Consider the following 22,132-nt stretch of genomic DNA (forward strand, 5'->3'; position numbering starts at 1 on the left):
ACTTCAGAAAGGCAAGGTTTATTTTGGCTCACAGTTTCAGAGGTTTGCAAGGCACCATGATGAGATGGTGTGGTGGAACAGCTAAGTCCATCAGGGTGAGACTGTGTGGCACTGGACCAGAAAGCATAGAGTATGATGGTAACCAGGGGCTGAGCGGGGCGTGGTGGGGCACGCCTTTAATCCCAGCTCTCGGGAGGCAGAGGTAGGAGGATCACCATGAGTTCGAGGCCACCCTGAGGCCACATAGTGAATTCCAGGTCAGCCTGAGCTAGAGTGAAACCCTACCACAAAAAGCCCAAAAATGAAAAAGGAAACAAGGGGCTGGTATTACCCTCAAAAGTCTATCCAATGCTACCTGCTTCCTTCTCTTGCCAAACCTCACTTCCTCCAGGTTCCGCAGATTCCCAGAAGAGCTGGCTTGGCAACACAGGTTCAATAGACAGCCTGTTGGGCTGGAGAGATGGCTTAGCGGTTAAGCGCTTGCCTGTGAAGCCTAAGGACCCCAGTTCGAGGCTTGGTTCCCCAGGTCCCACGTTAGCCAGATGCACAAGGGGGCGCATGTGTCTGGAGTTCTTTTGCAGAGGCTGGAAGCCCTGGCGTGCCCATTCTTTCTCTCTCCCTCTGTCTGTCTTTCTCTCTGTGTCTGTCGCTCTCAAATAAATAAATTTAAAAAAAAAAAAAAAAGACAGCCTGTGAGGGAACATTCCAGATTTAGATCATAACACCTGTGCCTCCTTCAGATAGGTGAGATTCCATAGTGGATGCTGCCAATACCTTCCTCCTGGCAAGCCACTGGACTTCCAGCAGCTAGCAGCCATCTCTCATGGCCCGGGAGCGTTCTCTCTTGGACACGCAGCTGACTGTAAATTCTCAGGACCAATCCTCAAACCTGTGATGGCTAAGAACCAGTGCTGGAGAGGATGTGTGTGTGTGTGTGTGTGTGTGTGTGTGTGTGTGTGAGTGTGTGTGTACGCACCACCTTGTGCATCTAGCTTTACATGGGTACTGGTGAATCAAACCCAAGTCCTTAGGCTTTGCAGGCCAAAGCCTTAACCAGTGAGCCATTTCTTCCACCCCAAAGTGCTTTTTTGTTGTTGTTGTTGTTGAAGTAGGGACTCGCTCTAGCCCAAGCTGGCCTGGAATTGACTATGTAGTCTCAGACTGGCCTCAAACTCTCGGCGATCCTCCTACCTCTGCCTCCCGAGTGCTAGGATTAAAAGTGTGCGCCACCACGCCCAGAAAAGTGTTTTTGAATTAAACCCAAGATGAGGGTCCCATTCCTGGAGAGGAACCTCTGCTTGTTGTGTGGTTTGTCCCTAGCACTAACAAGTTCTCAGGGATGTGGTCGGTAGGGGAGGGGCAGCTTTGACAGTGGGAGGAGGGGAGAAAGCTCATACCAGAAGTTTTAACATATTCCTTAGTGAGAGCCAGACTGTTTTCAGCCACCAGTCCACCCATCCCAGTGGCCCCCGTAAGGCGAGGTGGCATTGTTGTGTTTCTGCTTATGAGGCGGATCTGCTGGAAGAGAGCATTCTAAATGAGATTACATCTTATACATGTTTAATGTACTGTTCTTGCCATTTAAAATGCAGCTCTATTAAAATAGCAGGGAGGGAAAATTGACTCACGGAGCTGGGTGTGGAGAGGATAGATCACCAGTGAAATGAATAATATATTAACAGAATAATGATGTTGCTTTTCATATTAATCGTATAAATCACAGGATTCCTGGGCTGTCAGTAGAAGTCAGGGGTGGGACGGGGAGAAGGCAACTTCTGGGTTTGCGGCCCACGGAAAGACCGAGGCTTGTGGGGTACGGAAGCCTGGTGGCCACACCAATTATAAGATGGGTTTTCTGGGCACACTTATGAGGCTGCCAAGGGTCTGGGGCCTTTCCTGGAGGTGGCAGTGATGCTGTAGGAAAGCCACAATTTGGAACCAGCCTATAACCTGTACAGAGGCCAACTGTTTGCTTGGATACAAGAAAGACAGAAAGGACGTGGTCCCTGCCTGCAGGCCAAAGAGATAGGAATGTATACAGACGGTTCCAACAACGTGCCATGGGCCAGAATAGAAGACTGCCTCAAAAACACAGGTGGACACCCCACACACACACTTAACACGTGCCCCTCAGTCCTGTGGATATGTGTGTGCGCACACACACGGATGTGCACATCCTGTGCACACACATGCAGAGGCCAGAGGAGGACAGGCAGTGTCCTTCTCTATCACTCACCTCTCACGGAACCCGGTGCTCGCCACTCTTCAGTTAGACCGGCTGACTGGGAGCCCCTGAGCCTCCTGCCTCGGCCCCACTTGGCACTGGGGTCACAGACATTGGGGCCATGTCTGGGTCCGTAGGTGGTGGGGATGAAATGGACGTTCCCTTACTTGTGCAGTCAGCATTCTTACCCACTGAGCCTTCTCCCCCACACCTCCCTTTTAAGGTGTTTGAGGGAGAGCCAGGCGTGGTGGCGCACGCCTTTAATCCCAGCACTAGGGAGACAGAGGCAGAGGCAGGAGGATCGTTCTGAGTTCGAGGCCACCCTGAGACTCCATAGGGAATTCCAGGTCAGCCTGGGCTAGAGTGAGACCCTACCTTGAAAAACCAAAAAAAGAAAGAAGTAAGATGTTTGAGGAAGGAGCTTGCTATGCAGCCTAGGCTGGCCTTGAACTCAAAATTCTCCTGCCTCAGCTTCCCAAGTGTTAGAATTACCACAATGCCTGGATTATGCAGGTAAATTTTTTGAAACATTTCTTTCTTTCTTTCTTTCTTTCTTTCTTTCTTTCTTTCTTTTGCTTTTGAGGCAAGCCCAACAGACTGTCCTTTGGTTGTATACAAGAGAGAGAGAGACAGAGAGAGAGGGAATTGGTGTTGGCGTGCCAGGGCCTCCAGCCACTGTGATCAAACTCCAGACGTGTGCGCCACCTTGTGTGCATGTGTGACCTTGTGTGCATGTGTGACCTTGTGTGCACGTGTGACCTTGTGTGCACGTGTGACCTTGTGTGCATGTGTGACCTTGTGCACGTGCATCACCTTGTGCGTCTGGCTTACATGGGATCTGAACAGTTGAACATGAGTGCTTAGGCTTCCCAGGCAAGCACATCTCTCCGGCTCTGAGACATTTCTTATAGTCCAGGCTGGCCTCACACTCGCTGTGTCCCCAAGGATGACCTTGAGCTTCTAATCCTCCTGCCTCAACCTCACAAGTGCTAGAATGGCAGATGTGCACCCAGCATATTATATGACCCTGTGTCCCCGAGTGAGCAGGAGGTTGTGAGCAATAAAAAGGTTGAATGGGCACCCAAAAGATCAGCAGCTCCCTGCCAGTGCTCTTGGATAGCAGCGAAGGCCCTGTGGCAGCACCATGAGGAGTTGGAGGTGTAGCTCAGTGGGTAGCGTGCCTGCCTAGCATACACAGAGTGTTGGGTTTGATGCCTGGCACCTATAAACTGGTGAGCTGTAATCCCAGTCCTGGGAAGGCAGAGACAGGTGGATCCCTGGGACTCAATGACCAGCGAATCTAGCCTACTTAGTGAGCTGCAGGCCAGTGAGAAACCCTGTCTCAAAAAAGGTAGATGGGGGGAGGGGTTGCTGGAGAGATGGCTTAGCGGTTAAGCACTTGCCTGTGAAGCCTAAGGACCCCGGTTCAAGGCTCGACTCCCCAGGACCCACGTTAGCCAGATGCACAAGGGGGCGCACGCGTCTGGAGTTCGTCTGCAGTGGCTGGAAGCCCTGGGGCGCCCATTCCCTCTCTCTCTCTCTGCCTCTTTCTCTGTCTGTCACTCTCAAATAAATAAATAAAAATAGGGCTGGAGAGATGGAGTAGTGGTTAAGCGCTTGCCTGTGAAGCCTAAGGACCCCAGTTCGAGGCTCGGTTCCCCAGGTCCCACGTTAGCCAGATGCACAAGGGGGCGCACGCGTCTGGAGTTTGTTTGCAGAGGCTGGAAGCCCTGGCGCGCCCATTCTCTCTCTCTCCCTCTACCTGTCTTTCTCTCCGTGTCTGTCGCTCTCAAATAAATAAATAAAATTTAAAAAATAAATAAATAAATAAAAATGAACCAAAAAAAAATTTTTTTAAAGGTAGATGAGTGCGGGGCTCCTTCCCAGCCAGGTAGTGCCGAGGGAAGGACCAGGCCTGCTGCTTCCTCCCTAGGGGTTGAGGGGATGATAAGCGTCGGATGACTCAGAACCTCTCCTGGCCACCAGAGAAAATCCACACTGAGTCGGGAGTCTTTTCAATGCAGGAACTTGCAGAAACAACTCACTTTATTACTCTGAGCAGTTGCCTATATCATGTTGGGGACGAAGGCAGGGATTTTAGGATGGGGGAAGAGGTAAGGGCCAATAGGAAACTGTAACTATTGAAATGGTAATTACAATTGCCATGTGGAGGTAGCAGGCCAGAAGCCATTAGGCGTCTTGCTGAGTCATAGCTGGCCAGAGACAGGTCGCCAAACTTTAGCTAGACTCAGGAAGTTCCACTAGGCCTCACACCTGGGCCTTTCAGGGCCCAACAGATGGGGGCTGGAGAAATGGCTTAGTGGTTAAGGCGCTTGCCTACAAAACCAAAAGACCCAGCTTCAATTCCCCAGGACCTACTGTAAGCCAGATGCACAAGGGGGCACACATCTGGAGTTCATTTGGACCCTAGCGCACCCATTCTCTCAATCTCTCTCTCTTTATTCTCTTTATTGAGACTCCAAAGGGAATTCCAGGTCAGCCTTGGCTAGAGTGAACCCTACCTTGAAAAACCAAAAGAAGAAAGAAGTAAGATGTTTGAGGAAGGAGCTTGCTATATAGCCTAGGCTGGCCTTGGACTCAAAATTCTCCTGCCTCAGCTTAATAAAGAAATAAATAAAGAAAAATAATAATAAAGTAAAATAATTTTTTAAAAAACGTGGGCTGGAGGGATGGCTTATAAATTAAGGTGCTTGCCTGCAAAGCCAAAGGACCCAGGTTCAATTCTCCAGGACCCACGTTAGCCAAATGCACAAGGGGGCACACGTCTGAAGTTCATTTGCAGTGGCTGGAGGCCCTGGCGCACCCATTCTCTCTTTCTCTCCCCACCCTTTCTCTATCAAATGAGTAAAAATAAAATATTCTTTTTAAAACAAGGTGGATGGTGCCTGAGAAACGTGTATACATACACCTGCACCATACATGAGCACACACACACGCACACACATGCACACATGAAGTTCTAGGTCTTCCTCAGATACATAGTGAGTTTAAGGCCAGCCTGGGCTACATGAGATCTCCGTTTCAACAGAAAGCAAACTAGAGATATTTGGTACAGTCGCAGTGGGGGGCGTGCAGTGCAGCAGGAAGGAGGAGTGCATCGGCTGCAGCTGTTGAAATGGTGTTTGCATGGGGAATTCCTATACAAAAGCCCTGGATGGCAATCTTAATCCTCCACAAAGAGAAACTATGGTCAGGTTTTGTAGAGGTCACCAAAGGAGGGGGAAAAAAAAAAAAGAAAGAAGGAGGAATAGGTCTCAGGAGAGCAAGCTAGGAAAATTCCTCCAGCTGCCCCGTGGAAAAACACTTTTACAATCAGGACTCAGCTCTCTGCTCCCCATTACAGGCTTGTTGGACCCCCGAGGTTGCAGAGCTGGATGCACTGACATTTAATTGCTTAGCACAGGGAAGAAAAGAGCCACGCACAAGGCGGGGGAAGAGTTCCTGGCATGTACCATGGCCACAGCCTTGCCGGGGTGGGCACGGGCCCTGGTGTCACTCACTGTCATCCTCCTGGACGGCTGGGCGCGTGGCCTCAGGCCGGTGCTCAGACTTCTCCCTTTTTGGAGGGGAAAGGATCAAGGACCACAGGCGAAGGGGGGGGTGTGCTGGCCAAGGTCATTTAGATCACTCAGTACATTCAGTTCTGTTCTGACGATGGGAAAATACATTTCCGCGTGTGCGTGCATGCGTGTTCAAGTGCGGGTGGGGTCGCATGTGCACACGTTCGCACATGCATGTGGAGGCCAGATGAAAACCTCAGGTGTGGTCCTCGGGAATGCCATCCACCCCGTTTTGAAACTGGGTCTCATTGGCTCGGAGCTCACCAACTAGGCTTGACTGGCTGGCCATGGAGCGCCAGGGAGCCTTCTGTCTCCTCCTTGCCAGCATTGGGATTACAAACACGGGCCACCGAGCTTGGCATTTTTACGTGGGCTCTGGAGCTCAGAGTAGGCCCTCGTGCTTGCGAGCCCAGCACCCAAGCACACAGAGCCACCTCTCCACTCCCGGCAGGGGTGCACGTCTCACGGTGGATCTCTGAAACCACACGTGATACGGAACACTTTGTATACCGTGTTTGCTCCTGCTGCCGGAAAGTGCCTGAGTTAAGGGGCTGGGGGAACTGCTCAACAGTTAAAAGCACTTGTTTGTAAAGTTTATTGGTCAGCATTCAATTCCAAAGCCTCCTACATAAAGATAGATGCAAAAATTGATGCAAGCATCTGGCGTTCCTTTGCACCTGTGAGAGACCCTGGAGTGTGTATACACACACACACACACACACAAATGGGAAGGAAGGAGGGAGGGAGGGAAGGAGGGGTAGAGAAAAAGGAAGGGAAAGAGGGAGGGAGGGAGGGAGGGAAGGGGGAGGGGTAGAGAGGAAGGAAGGGAAGGAGGGAGGGAGGGAGGGAGGGAAGGGGGAGGGGTAGAGAGGAAGGAAGGGAAGGAGGGAGGGAGGGAGGGAGGGAGGGAGGGAGGGAAGGAGGAGGAAGGGAAGAAGAAAGGGAGGGAAGGAGGGAGGGAGGAGAAGAGAGGAAGGAAGGGAAGGAGGGAGGGAGGGGTAGAGAGGAAGGAAGGGAAGGAGGGAGGGAGGGAGGGGTAGAGAGGAAGGAAGGGAAGGAGGGAGGGAGGGAGGGAGGAAAGAACAGAGTAGGGAAGGAGGGAGGCGGAAAGGCCCTAGGGAATTTGTCCCTATCATTTAGCAAAATGAGCGCTAATCCAACAAGCCCAGCTCTGGCATGTCAGTCCATCTAATACCCAGAGCGGCTACTAAGCAAATAATGGGAGGGTGACTTACACAGCGTGGACACCCAGGACAGGAGGATGCGTGTCCCTTTGGTGGGAAAGAGCAGGGTGGTGTGAGGTTGTGTCATCTACCTACTTAGAATTCTATGCAATATTTAAATGTGTAGAATTGTTCATTTCCAGGATTTTCCATTCAATATTTTCAGAGTTTTGTTGACTGGGAGCAAAACCACCAGCTGGGTGGGGCAGCACACACCGGCAATCCCAGCGTGCGGGAGGCGGAGGCAGGAGGATCAGGACCACACAGCAAATTTGAGGCTAGTCTGGGCTACTTTCAGACCCTGCCTCCAGAAAACAAGCAAAAAAACAGCAAGGAAAGGAGGGATGGAAGAAAACTATACCCCATGGAGGGTTCAAGGCAACACGGGCTATACAAGACCCTGTTTCAAAACACACAGACAGAGTATTGCTACTGGGTTACTGAGTGCTCAGATGCAGCGTGTCTAGCTGTCCACGGCAATGGTCATGTAGGGCCAGTGACCACAGACTCCCTCCACGGAGGACTCAGAGAGAACTCAGCTGAGGGGGCGCCAAACACATGTGATCCTGGTGATGGCCGTGACCCAGCTGGATGCCTCCCCTGGCAGGGACCATGTGCCAGCTTGAAAGTGCCCAGCAGGTCCTCCCTATCTGAGAAGAGGCAAGAGGCTGAGAGAGAGAGCATCTCTATGGTAACCATTGCAACCCACCTAAAAGGTGGCTTCCCGTTTTCCAGACCATAGGAGGGCAGCTGAAACCCACAGGCTGGAAAAACTAGGGTGTCAGACAGAAGTGGCTTTTGGCACCAGATGGATCACAAGCTCCCTAGGTCCCTGGGCTGCAGCCTAAGCCAGAGCAAGCTCAGAAAGTAGGCCAAAGCACACACGTCCGCCCGCACATCCTGCCTCCTTCCCACTTCCTAATGCGTAGAAGAGGGACCAGATACTCTTGAAAGGACAGGAAGGAAGAGGCCTCAGATCTCTCGTGAGAGCATCTCCACGCCTTGACACGGCCACAGACGCCACTGAGCCATGGGAGCAAGAAGTAAATAAGAGGTGCACAGAGCCTTTGGGGTGTGCATCTGAGCTGGAGAAAAAAGCAAGCCCCCAGCCTCTCATTAGGGGATTCTAGGCAAGTACTCTACCACTGAGCCACAACCCCAGCCCCTCACTGGGGGATTCTAGGCAGGAGCTCTACCACTGAGCCACACCCCAGCCCCTCACTGGGGGATTCTAGGCAGGAGCTCTACCACTGAGCCACGACCCCAGCCCCTCACTGGGGGATTCCAGGCAGGAGCTCTACCACTGAGCCACACCCCATCCCCTCACTGGGGATTCTAGGCAGGAGCTCTACCACTGAGCCACGCCCCCATCCCCTCACTGGGGGATTCCAGGCAGGAGCTCTACCACTGAACCACGCCCCAGCCCCTCACTGGGGATTCTAGGCAGGAGCTCTACCACTGAGCCACGCCCCCAGCCCCTCACTGGGGGATTCTGGGCAGGAGCTCTACCACTGAGCCACGCCCCAACCCCTCACTGGGGGATTCCAAGCAGGAGCTCTACCACTGAGCCACACCCCTGGCCCCCACTCTGTGGCTTTTGTAGTACCAGCATGCTCCTCTCTACTGACCAGAGATAGCCATCAAGGTGCCAAACTGAGTCTAGTGGAAACCCTTCTGCCTCCATGTAAGAAAATATAGGACAACTACAGCTCAGAAAGGAAGCCAAAAATACCACAGAGTGAGGAATTCACAAAAATAAAGGTGTTGTGGTTCAAGTCTGAAGTGTCTTCCCCCAGGGAATGTGCTGAAGATTTGCTCCCCTGCTGGTGGGTCCAGTCTGGTGACATGATTGGATCAGGAAGTGGGTTTCCATCAGTGGATTCATCTCCTGATGGATGTGCAATACGATGGCATTGGGAAGTGGTGGGAAGTAGAAGGTAGGCCCTAGTGGAGGAAGTAGGTCATTGGGGATAGGGTTTTTTTTTGGTGGGGTGCACATGTGTGTGTGGTGTACATGCTTGTGTATACGCTTGTTTATGGGTGTGGATTACACGTGTGTGCATGTGTGGTATGCATGCTGGTGTGTATTCGTATTCATGTTGGGTACATGTGTATGCATTTGTGGTGTGTATGCCTGTGTGTATGTTTGTTCAAGTATGGGAGTACGTGTGTATGTGTGTGTGGTGAGCATGCTGGTGTGTTTGGGGGGATATATGTATATGCATGTGTGGAGTGCATGCTGGTGTGTACGTGTGTTTGGAGGGAATACATGTGCGTGTACAAGCATGTGGAGGCCAGAGGTTGCCCTTGGGTGTCTTCGTCAATTGCTCTCTACTTTATGTACTGAGGCACAGTCTCTCACTGGAACCCAGAGCTCCCACTTCTTCTAGTTCAGATAGCCAGCTTGTCATGGGCATCCTGTCTCTTGCCAAGAGCAGTGGTTACAGGACGGCCACCACGCCACCCTTGCATTGACGTGGGAGCTGGGGACCCAACTCCAGTCCTCACGCTTGCAGGACCCCGAGCCCTCTGCCCAGCCCTGGGTGTGCCCATGGAGCACACCTGTCCCAGCCTCCTCTTACCTGTTTCTCTGGCTCCTGGCTGCCATGAGGTGAGGCGTGCATTCTACCACACACACCGCTGGCCAGCTCTGTTGAATGTCCTGACGGATCACAGGCCCAAGGCTATGGAGTCACCTAAGCGTGGCCCGAAACCTCTCAAACAAGGAGCCAAAGTGAACTTTAAATCATTTCTCGCCGGTGTTTGTCGTAGCAACAGAAAGTCAGGCTAACCTAAAGACTGATGGGCTCGTGATTCTAGAAGACAAGAAGTGCAAATTGAAGGGCCAGATGGAGGGGGGCTGCCCAGCTGGGGAGGGGAGACTATGCGGATACCTGAGGCGCGAGAGAGGCACACACAGCAAAGCCATCACACTTAACTGACACACCCATCAACACATCAACCTATAGATCAGTCCATGAGTCCATGAGTGGGTCAAGGCATTCCTGAGGGCAGAGCCACCCCCATCTAAACGTCTCTTCAAGGGCCCATCCGGAGCTGAGGAAGTGGCTCAGTTGGTAGAGTGCTCACCTAGTGTGCATGAAGCCCTGGGTTCGAGCCCCAGCACTGCACAAAGGGCGCATAGCGACACACGCCCATTACCTCAGCACTAAGAAGGTCCGAGGGCAGAGGTGTGAGCAGCAGAAGCCCAAGGCCATCCTCAGCTCCATACTGAGTGCAATCTCGGGATACAGGAGACCCCGCCTCAAAACGAGAAATACAGCGGGCTGGGCAGATGCCTCTGTGGAGACAGTGCTCCATGCTCAAGCCTGAGCACCTGAGTCTGATCCTCCCCAGCCCCATGGAAAGAGCCAGAAGCGTGGCAGGCTTCTGTGATCCCAGCACACTGGAAGTGAGGTTGGAGGCTGAGACAAGAGACTGCCAGGAGCTCGCTGTGAGCGCACAGGAGAAGAACTGCGGAACGAGACCCGGAGAGACTCTGCCTCAAATCAGATGGAAACGAGGACCAGCCTGAAAGTTGTCCTCTGACCTGTGCACGTACACACCCCCACACACATTTAAAACACATAAATAAGGGGCTGGAGAGATGGCTTAGTGGTTAAGGTGCATGCCTGTGAAGCCTAAGGACCCAGGTTTGGTTCTCCAGGACCCACGTAAGCCAGATGCACACGGTGGCGCATGTGTCTGGAGTTCCTTTGCAGTGGCTGGAGACCCTGGTGCACACAATTCTCTCTTTCTCTCTCTCTCTCTCTCTCTCTCTCTCTCTCTCTCTCTCTCTCCTTGTCTCAAATAAATAAATAAAAATAATGTTAATACATAAATAAAACTAAAGCAACTTAAAGCTATACATAAATATCATCAAGAAAGAAGGAAAGGGGCTGGAGAAATGGCTTAGTGGTTAAGCACTTGCCTGTGAAGCCTAAGGGCCCCGGTTCGAGGCTCAGTTCCCCAGGTCCAACGTTAGCCAGATGCACAAGGGGGCGCATGTATCTGGAGTTCGTTTGCAGTGGCTGGAGGCCCTGGCGCGCCCACTCTCTCTCTCTACCTCTATCTGTCTTTCTCTCTGTGTGTCTGTCGCTCTCAAATAAATTTTAAAAAAATGAACAAAAAAAATTTTAAAGAAATACTCTAATGAACATGAAGTTGCGCAATTTAAAAAAAAGAAAAAAAGAAAGAAGGAAAGGCCAGGCATGGTGGCACATGCCTTTAGTCCCAACACTCAGGAAGCCGAGGTAGGAGGCCACCCTAAGACTGCCTAGTGAATTCCAGATCAGCCTGGACAAAAGTGAAACCCTACCTCACAAAAAAAAAAAAAAAAAAAGGAGGAGGAGGAAGGGAGGGAGGAAAGAAGGAAGAAGGGAAGGAAGGGAGGAAGATTCCATCTCTTAGGACCCCACAATGGGGAGTAACGTTCAACCTAAGCTGGTGACACATGGGAGAATGAAGCAGAAAGATCACAAGTTCAAGACTGGGCTACAGAGTAAAAACCCTATATTTTTTTAAAGGGGAAAAAAAATAACTGCATCATGAGATTTCTCTGAGGCAGCAATGCTGGTAAGATGGCAATCAGATGCACTTGAGAAATGAATGTGACATCTCGACTGAAGCGTTGATTCATGCCCACGCTCCCCACCCTACGTCAGGGCTGAATAAGCTTTTGAAGCCCTCCGCCTGGGAGGAGGCCCCTGGGAGGACTTGAAGGCCGGTGAATGTTTGTGCTCTGAAAATTAGGTGTAGCTATCTTTGGGTCATTTTTAAAAAAAAAAAAAAAAATTTCCACTTTCTTTCATCCTACTCTACACAAAATGTACTTTGCAGGTCGTCAGAAGCTAGTAAACGACAGCATGCCACCCCGCAGCCACGCTCTGTCAAGTACCGCAGGGACAGGAAAATCACCCAAGGCAGCATGAGGGCTGTGGTAATACGGGGGGAGGGGGCAGTTTCTAAGCCTGCAGCACCCCGGAGGGGTCAGAGGGCAGAGGACTTGAGGTCTGGACTCTGACCATGCAGCATCCTGTCTCCGCGGCCTGGGGCCCACCTCTCTATCCACAGCCATCCGCCCTCAAACCTACCTTCCGGGCTGGGGAGATGGCTCAGTTGGTAAAATGCTTGGCTGACAAGCATAGGACCTGAGCTCGATCCCCAGGACCCATGTTTAAAAACAAATGAACACACTGTGCCTACACGGTGGCACATACTTATTACAACCCAGGCCTGGGAAGCAGAGACAGGCGGAACCCTGGAGCTTGCTGACCCGCCAGCCCAAGCCACTTGGGGAATTCAATGCCCATGAGAGATCCTGTGTCAAAGCAAAGTAACAGGGCTGGGGAGCTGGCTCAATGGAGAGAGTGCTTGCTGTACAAGCATGGCGACCTAAGTTGAAACCTCAGCACCTGCCAGAAATGTCTGTCGTGGTGGCACACGCCCGTCGTACCAGCACTGGGGAGGCGGAGACAGGAAGATCCCTGGGACTTGCTGACTAGACTGTCTGGCTAAAATTGGTGAGTTCAGTAAGAGATATGTCTCATGAAAATAAGAGGAAGAGGGATTGAGGAAGACATCCTGCATCAACCTCGGGCCTCCACATACACAGGCCCATGTTTGTACACGCTACCACATGTGCATGTGCACCCACAGGCATAAAAATGCCCACATACTCACACACACCACACACATGTACACATGCAAACCAAATACAGTGGATGGCACTGAGGAACAACACTCAAGATTGTCCTGTGGCCTCCATATATGTACACGCATGCGTACCCACACAAAAAAAAAACCTACCTTCTGTGGAATGTATGAGTTACTGTTTAAAATATAATTTTTTTTTTATTTGCAAGCAGAGAGAAAGAGACAGAGAGAAAATGGGTGTTCCAAGGGCTCTTGCCACTTCAAACTCCAGATGCATGAGCCCCTTTGTGCATCTGGTTTTACATGGGTTTTGTGGAGTTGAGCCTAGGCTGAAAGGCTTTGCAAGCCAGATTCTTTAACCACTGAGCCATCTCTCCCCAGCCCTCTTAGCTACTTTTATATCGCTGAGAGAAGGAAACAAGAAAACCTTGAGGGAGGAATGCTGGTTTTCACTGGCAGTCTCAAAGTGCTTTAGTTTCTAGCGGCAAAAACACAGAGCTCAGCAGCTCAGCCAAAAGGAAAAGCCAGCATGCTGCCGCGCTTAGCCTGCCTGTGCCCTCTGCACTAGGGTGCTCGCCATATTCAGAGTGGGTTTTTCTCACTCACGTAATCCTCTCTGAAGACCACAGACAAAGCACTAAGAAGTGTGCCTCCCCAGTCCCTGGTGATTCTAAATCCAGTCAAGTTAGCAATGAAGACTAACCACCACAAAAAGCAGGAAGTACGATGCCGGGCGTGGTGGCGCATGCCTTTAATCTCAGCATTCGGGAGGCAGAGGTAGGAGGATCGCCGTGAGTTCAAGGCCACCCTGAGGCAACAGAGTGAATTCCAGATCAGCCTGGGCTAGAGTGAAACCCTACCTCAAAAAAAAAAAAAAAAAAAAAAAAGCAGGAAGCATGGAGAAGGAAAGCTAAGGTGGGAGCAAGTGTGAACCATGGAAATCCAGAACCTAGCTAGGTTTTGGTTGCTTTTTTTGGGGGGAGGGATTTTTTTGAGGTACGGTCTCACTCTAGCCCAGGCTGACCTGGAATTCACTATGTAGTCTCAGAATGGCCTCGAACTCATGGTGATCCTCCTTCCTCTGCCTTCCATGTGCTGGGATTAAAGGCTTGCGCCTCCACACCCGGCCTAGCTAGGTTTTAAGTGGAAGTTATTTTTTAAGAAAGTATCTCCATATTAAGGGAAGAGAAAGGAAGGGAAGAAGGTACTTAATAGGTTGGTATTGTATATATGTAAGTAGAATGATTGAGACGGGGAGGGGATATGATGGAGAATGGAATTTCAAATGGGAAAGTGGGGGGTGGCGAGGGTATTACCATGGGATATTTTTTATAATCATGGAAAATGTTAATAAAAATTGGAAAAAATAAAGAAAGTATCTCCAAATTCTTTCAAAGGAAGTCTTCTGGAACCTTCTCAGAGCTGAAACTGTGAAGCCCAAAATGGAGCCTCCTCTCACCTGTATGTATCCCTCTGGGGAGGGGGGTGAGGCAGGAGGATCCTCGCAGTTCAGTCCAATAAAAAAGATGGGGAGCTCCAGGTGTGGTGAGAAGCTGCTTCAGGGAAATGAAGTGGAAGAGTAAGATAGAAGAATGCCCAACACCCTCCAACTCATATACGGCACACAACAACAGAAGGGGAAGTTATGAAAAGAAATCTCAAGATTCTGTTTCAATCCAGCAGGCAGTTGGGACCATCCATCCCCTGCTTAGCTTACAGAGTCAAAACAAGGTGGGGGCCCTGATTCAATTCTTCAGGTCCCATGTAAGCCAGATGCACATGGTGGTACATGCGTCTGGAGTTTGTTTGTAGTGGCTAGAGACCCTGGTGCACCCATTCTCTCTCTCTCTCTCTCTCTCTCTCTCTCTCCCTCTGTCTCTAATAAACAAACAAAAAAAAATCTTAAAAAAAAAAAAAAAAACAACAGCCAGGCGTGGTGGAGCACACCTTTAATCCCAGCACTCAGGAGGCAGAGGTAGGAGGATCACCGTGAGTTCGAGGCCACCCTGAGACTACATAGTGAATTCCAGGGCAGCCTGGGCTAGAGTGAGTCCCTACTTTGGGGAAAAAAAAAAAAAAAAATGAAGGTGGAAAGTCAGGTGACTAAGGAGGGAAACTAACAGAACATTCTAGGCCTCAGCCATGAGGATGTGTGCTCCAAGGTGGAACTGAAGAATGAAGAAGGAGGAGGGGAAATTCCATCCCAGTCTCATAAAAAGGAGGTGCGGGCAATCCCTTGCTGCTGCTGGACCCATTAAAGACCTAATTTCCATTCCCCTATAACTTTATTAGGCTCATCCGAGCTATTCATCAGACAAGCCTGTCTGGAATGGAGAGCGCAGTGGCTTTTATTAAAGTGTCCTCTCAGAGGCAACTACATTAGGCTTTATGGCCCTCCACACAGATGTGCCTTGGCAGTGGGAAAAGACTTCTCGCCATCACTCAGGCAACAGAGGCTGTAGGTGGGACGCTGGGCGTGTGGACGCTTAAGTCACCTATCCCCAGGTGTGACCTCAGAGTCTGGGGTGGCTTCTTTCCATGACTCTGGGTATTTGGGCAAAATTGTCATCGCAGGGCTGGAGGGACAGCCCAGTGGGTAAAGTATGAGGACCTGTGTTCGGATCCCCAGCAGCCACGTCAATGTGAGGGCCGGGGAGGGTGGGGCCACGGTGACGTGTGCTTGTAATCCCCCAACTGGACAGGCAGAGAGGGGACCCCTGGGGCTCCCTGGCTACTTAGTCTAGCCCAGTGGGAAAATTCTACATCCACCAAAAGGTCCTGTCTCATAGAATAAGATGGAGAAGCTGGGTCTGGTGGCGCATGCCTTTAATCCCAGCACTTGGGAGGCAGAGGTAGGAGGATCACAGTGAGTTCAAGGCCATCCGGAGACTACATAGTGAATTCCAAGTCAGCCTGAGCTAGAGTGAGACCCTACCTCAAAAAACAAATAAACAAAGAATAAAGTGAAGAGCGATTAAGACAGCTAGCATCAAACTCTGACAGCCACATGCATGCACACATATGCATGAATATACACATGTGCAAGTCCACGTGCATACAAACATACGTATGCACACTACACACACACACACACACACACACACACACACACACACACACACAAAGGATTCCATCGCAGAGAGCCTCCAGCCATTCTCTCACAGAGCCACTACCTTCCCAAATCCTTGGCTGCCTCGCCCTTCAACCATGCAACAGAGCCAATGTGTATTTTTGGAAACTGGTCCCTAGGCAGAGCCTAGAGAGTCAGGAGAAGGAATGACGGGGCTGCTGGAAGGTTATGACAGGTGGCCCCAGGGGCACGGGGCTTGGCAGGTTGTGAAAAATGTGAGGGAAACAGATACAAGAGTCTGGACTGGGTGGCAGTCCCTCACCAGCCAGAGTCTCATAGAACAGGTGCCTGTACTCTCTGCTGGGCACAAAGATGCCAACCCCCCCCCCCCAGCCATCTTGCCCTGTCCCAGGAATTAGCTATGTTGTTAACCACCCATGCAGGGCTGATAGGAGAATATAATTTATACAAACATTGGAAAACAAGGCTAGGGGCCAGTCTCATGAGCTGCTGCGTCGAGTCAATGACAGGAGTCTCACAAGTACCTTAGGTGCTGGGCTGTGGTGATTCATGCCTGTGACCCTGGCATTCAGAAGCCAAAGAACTGGGAGTTCAAGGACATCCTAGGCTGCATAGCAAGTTCAAAGCCAGCCTGCATCACGTGAGGCCTTGTCTCAAAAATAAAGAAAAAGAGGGCCAGACATGGCGGCACACACCCTTAATCCCAGCACTCGGGAAGCAGAGGAAAGAGGATCGCCACAAGTTTGAGGCCACCCTGAGACTACATAGTGAATTCCAGGTCAGCCTGAGCTAGAGCAAAACCCTACCTCAAAAAAAAAAATAAATAAATAAATGAATAAAAAGGACTTGGACCCAAGATGTATGAACATGTATGTGCACATATATAACTATTTAGAATGAGAATTTTCTTTCTCGCGTGTGCGTGGCATGTGGATGTGGGCATGCATGTGCCACGGTGCACAGGTGGCGGTCAGAGGACAACCTTGACCGTTGGTCCTTGCTTCCTTCCTTGTTCGAGGCACGTCTCTGCTGTTTGCCATTGCAGTCACCAGGCTGGCTGACCCACAGACTGAGGCTTCTCCTGTCTCCGTCTCCTTCCTTGCCATAGGCACGCTGGGATGACAGACACCTGTATTTCACATCCAGCGTTATGGGGGCCTGGGGAGTCTGAACGTGGGACATGAGCCGTGTGCAGCGAGCGTTGTAGCCACTGAGCCATCTCCCCAGCCACTGTTCTTTGAGATCCTGGCTTCCATGTGCATCAACACGGCGCCAGTGTGTTTCCAGGGTGTGGACATCTGGTCCTACCTATGCTGTCTCCTGCCCTAGCGGAGGGGAAGCCTGCTCACCTAGAGCCCTGATGTGGGGCTGCCTGGAGAGCGTAGGTTGCTGGAGTGCAGCCCAGCTTCTGGCCACGTGAGCAGGCAGCCTCACAGGCCCTGTGTCGCAGAGCCATCATGGCATCATGGCGCGCTTAGCCTTCACAGTGAGCCAGAGCAAGACCTTCTCCGCCCCTCAAGCTGCTGCTTTTCTTAATCTCTCTCTCTCTCTCTCTCTCTCTCTCCTTTCTGTGTGTTCACGTGTGTACATGTGTGCCACACCGTGGGTGGTATGTGGAGCTCAAAGGACGACTTTGATGCCAGGCCCACCTTCCGTTAAGGCAAGGTCTCTTTATGGCATGCCACTGTGTACATCAGGCTAGCTGGCCTGCAAGTCTGTGGATTCTCCCATCTTTGCCTTCCAATTCACAATAGCAGCCCTGGGATTGCAGAGCAGCAGCTGAATTTGGCTTTCACACAGGCTCTGGGGATCCAAACTCAGTGAGCCGAGCGCTTTACACACTGGGCCTCCTCCCCGAACCCAGGAACTAGTTCCTTGCCAGGTATGTGGACACAGTGGTGAAAAGAGTTACCAATTCTGATCTGAGGGAAAAAAAATTGGGCTGGAGAAATGGCTTAGTGGTTAAGCGTTTGCCTGTGAAGCCTAAGGACCCTGGTTCAAGGCTCCATTCCCCAGAACCCACATTAGCCAGATGCACAAGGGGGCGCATGCGTCTAGAGTTCGTTTGCAGTGGTGTGCCCTGGCACGCCCATTCTCTCTCTCTCTCTGTCTCCCACTTTCTCTGTCTATCACTCTCAAATAAATAAATAATAAACAAACATTTTTTAAAAATTGATTTTCAGGCAGGGTGACCCCAAAAGTTGGACTGAGACACTAGAAGAGTAGACTTGTCATTAACAGAGCCAGGAAGAAGTGTGGAAGAACCAAACCAAAGGGAACCAGTGTCCACCAGGAGTCCATCGGGAGCACGTGTCAGCAGACAGGGAGGAGTGGAGGGCAAGGTACTGGCACATCCCAGCACCACCCCCCACCTCGTTACCCACTGCCCATCTGTTCTCTGGGTTTTTGTCAAAGATAGCTTCCCAGTAAAGCCTCCATCGAAAGCACAGGGCTCCCCTTCCTGCACGCAGCCTGCTCCGTTGGCACATTTCTCAGGAAAGAGAGAGAAAAGCCCTTCAAGGGGGAAGAGTGGAGCCGCTTCCGCTTCCTCCTTCCCTCCTCCTCCTGCAGACACACACAGCAGATGGGGCTGGAGCTCGCAAAGTACGGGAGGCTGACCTTCATCTTCCCGACCTCCTCCTTTTCTTCCCAAGTCTGGGAAGGCAGGCCTGGGCTAGCCTGCCATTTGGGGGATTTTGTTTGTTGTTGGAGCTCACTCTGTAGTCCTAGGCTGGCCTTGAACTCACAAGGATCCTCCTACCTCCGCCTCCCCAGGACTGGGATCAGAGGCGTGCGCCACCACGCTTGCCCGGGTTTTTTGAGGAGGAGCGTTCTGTCTGTCTGGTTGGTTTGGGGTTTGGTTTTGAGCTACTCTCTTGCTGTCAGTAGATAACACAACCCCAGGCCTGTCCCCCAGACGGGAAGGTTGGCTCTTGGCCCTGGTGTTTTCTCCCTAACGGGGCCTCGTGTTGCTGCACAGCACCTCCCAGCCCTCGGCCTGTTTGGTCATTCTGAGCAAAGGTTGGTTTTCCCCGGAGTCAGAATCCCTCTCGCTTCAGAAATAAAATATAGATGTCTGCGGGTGGCTTCCCCTCCTCCTCCTCCATCTCAGCGTGGGTCCTTTATAAATTCATCAGAAGGACCACAGGGAGTGAGCCCAGCGCCCCCCCCCCCCCGCACCAGCCGAGCGGCCAGCTCCCCTTTTCAGAAGCCCACGCAGTGGCGGAGGACCCTCAGATCGCCTGGTCCTGAGGGAGGCTGGGGAGGAGGAGGATGACGTCCTGAGTCAGGCTTCGGGCTGAGCCAGCATCGCTGTCCTCAGCTGCACCCATCTTTGAACTGTATGTGAGGGGCCGAGCTGGGGGCGGGGGGAATTTATTTATTTGTTCAGTCATTCATTCTCACTCAGAGTGCCTGCTGTGTGCCAGGCACTGAGTTGGGACTGTGTGTGTGTGTGTGCGTGTGTGTGTGTGTGTGTGTGTCTCACTGTGTGTTTGTAGGGCTGGAGGGATGGCGTGTTTGTACAGGGTTGTGTTGGTGAGCAGGTGCGTGTGTGCAGAAGCCAGAGGAAAACCCTCAGGCACCATCCACCTTCTCATCAGACAGCATCTCTCCCTGGCCTGGAACCCACCATTTACACTAGACTGGCTGCCCAGTGCGCCCCAGGGATCCACCTATCTCTGCACCCCGAGACTAGGTTTGCAAGAGCACACCACCACACCTGGCTTTTGTATATGGCTCTAGGCCTGAAGAGATGGCTCAGCAGGTAAAGGCACTCGCTTATTTATATGGGTTCTCGAGATTAAACCCAGGTTCTCATGCATGCAAAGCAAACACCTTACCGACTGAGCTAGCTATCTCCAAGGGCTAGGACCTTTGGTAGATGCCTTCTAGCATAATCCTCCTGCCAATGCTGAGGGGAAAAGCATATAATGGGGTGCTCAGGATCCAGGAAAGTCCTTGAACCCCAAACCCTAGGTTTGTTTCTAATTTTTTTAAGATTTATTTTTATTTATTTATTAGAGACAGGAGAGAGAGAGAGAGAATATGGACACATCAGAGTCTCTAGCCACTGCAAACAAACTCCAGACACATGCGCCACCATGTGCATCTGGTTTACGTGGGACCTGGAGAATCAAACCTGGGTCCTTAGGCTTTGCAGGCATGTGCCTTAACCATTAAGCCATCTCGCCAGCCCTCGTTTCTAATTTTCATCAAAGAATTGAATAAAAAAGAAAATTGAGAAGGATAATTATTAAATTATCGTATTTATTGAGCAAAGTACAGTGCCAAGGAAAGGCACCCACGTGACTAGAAATCCCACATGGGGAGCCTGGTGGAAAACTGTGGAAAGAGGAGCGAGAAAAGAAAGTTCAAGGGGTTTCCGCCATGTGGGGATCTGGAGGGGATAAAGAACCCATGTGGGGAGTAAGAGTTAGGGAGCCCTCCTGCCTGGGCCTGGGCCAAGCCAACTGAGGCCCAGCTGAGGGGAAAAACTCACGCACAGCTAGATGTTCCCAGGTGGTCAGAGAGCCTGCCCTCACCTTGTAAAGGTATTTATAACCTTATAGCGGTGGGCTGTCTTCCGGCTCAGGTGAACCAGAGGGACAGCTGGTTGGTTAGGGCTAGGGGCTGTCTCAAGAAGAGGCTAGGCCCCATACCATCTCCAGGGGCCTAACTTGATCAACCCCAATGTTTAAATCCTATGAAAGACCTCCCTCCCAGGAGGGGTCCAGGTTGTTTGTGGAAAAACAGGTCTCGGGAACTAGGCAAGAAATAAGAAGTCAGGTAGGTCATCGTTGATTTCTAGCAAGTGCAGACTTCCCTGCCTTTTTTACCTTCAGGGGTCCAGTCACCCTAACTGTGCCCTGTCTCAGGTACTCACAGGCCCATTTTACCTCTTTTCTAAGTTCACCTGGATGGCGTGTAGCTAAACCTCTAACGGTACACGCCTCTCACTCTAGCACTTAGAAGGTAAGGGCAGGAGATCAGGAGTTCAAGGCCAGCCCAGGCTATGTAGTGGACTTGAGGTCCGGTCTGGGCTCCATGAGACCCTATCTCAAATAAAAATAATGAACCTTTTCCAAAACAGAGTCAGTTTTGCCATCAGCATGCAGGTCGTCTCTAAGGCCTGGGAATGTGCTAGCTGGGTTGGCTGGGTGTATGGGCACATGCCTATAATCCCAGTACTTAGGAGGACCATGGCAAACATCAAGTCAGCTGGTCTACATAGCAAGTAGCAAGCCAGCCAGAGGTATCCATGGAGAGCCTATGTAGCAGACAGCTTCAGGTTCGCTGAGATGAACTTCCAGACCAGGCACAGTTATGGAGGAAGGGATTTATTGAAGCTTACAGATCCAGGGGAAGTTCCATAATGGCAGAAGAAGCTGGCCTGCCTTCACAGGCCCAAGCAGACAGAGAGAGAGAAGCACAAGCCAAAAAGCCAAAAGCCACACAGCACAGCACACGTCAGGAACTCCAGCTAGGCACACTTTACATATGTGTGTGTGTGTGTGTGTGTGTGTGTGTGTGTGTGTGTGCGTTGGTTTTGGTTTTCAAGATAGGGTTTCACTCTGGTCCAGGCTGACCTGGAATTAACTATGTAGTCTCAGGGTGGCTTCCAACTCATGGTGATCCTCCTACCTCTGCTTCCTGACTGCTGGGATTAAAGGCATGCACCACCGCACCCAGCCACTTTGCAAATCTTTAGATTGAAACCTGAAACACACCACTACACCTTAAGATCCACCCAGTGACACTGCCTCCAGCCAGGTGGCTGTAGACGCAAACTGCAAACAAACAGAAAACTGAATATATTGGGGGCCATCTATTCAAACCACCACAGCCTGTCTCAAAAAACAAGAACTGTGGATCCAGGCATGGTGGTGCATGCCTTTAATCCCAGCACTTGGGAAGTAAAGGTTAGAGGATCTCTGTGGGTTCAAGAGCAGCCTGGGATGAGTTCCAGGTCAGCCAGGGCTAAAGTGAGACCCTACCTAGAGGAAAGAAAGAAAAGAAAAAAAGAGCTGTGGTGATTCCCTGTTGGTGGCACTGTTGGGGAAGGCTGTAGACCCTTGCTGGAGGAAGTGTGCCTCTGGGGGTGGGACTTGGGGGGTTGGAGTCCAGCCCCACTTGCTGTTCTCTCTCCCTGCTTCCTCCCTACCAACGTGACGCCAGCTTCCAACTATTGCCATACTTTCCTTATCATGATAGTCACTACCCTCTGGAACTGTTCATGGACACAAACCCTCTCCTTCTCTAAGTGATTTTTGGCATCTTGTCCCAGCAATGAGAAAGAAACTGCTCCAAGGGTATCTTAGTTGACCTTGGGCCCTTGGGCCACATCAGCTAGCCTACC

This window comes from Jaculus jaculus, chromosome 2 (genome assembly GCF_020740685.1).
Source record: "Jaculus jaculus isolate mJacJac1 chromosome 2, mJacJac1.mat.Y.cur, whole genome shotgun sequence".
In the NCBI taxonomy this organism is placed as follows: Eukaryota; Metazoa; Chordata; class Mammalia; order Rodentia; family Dipodidae; genus Jaculus; species Jaculus jaculus.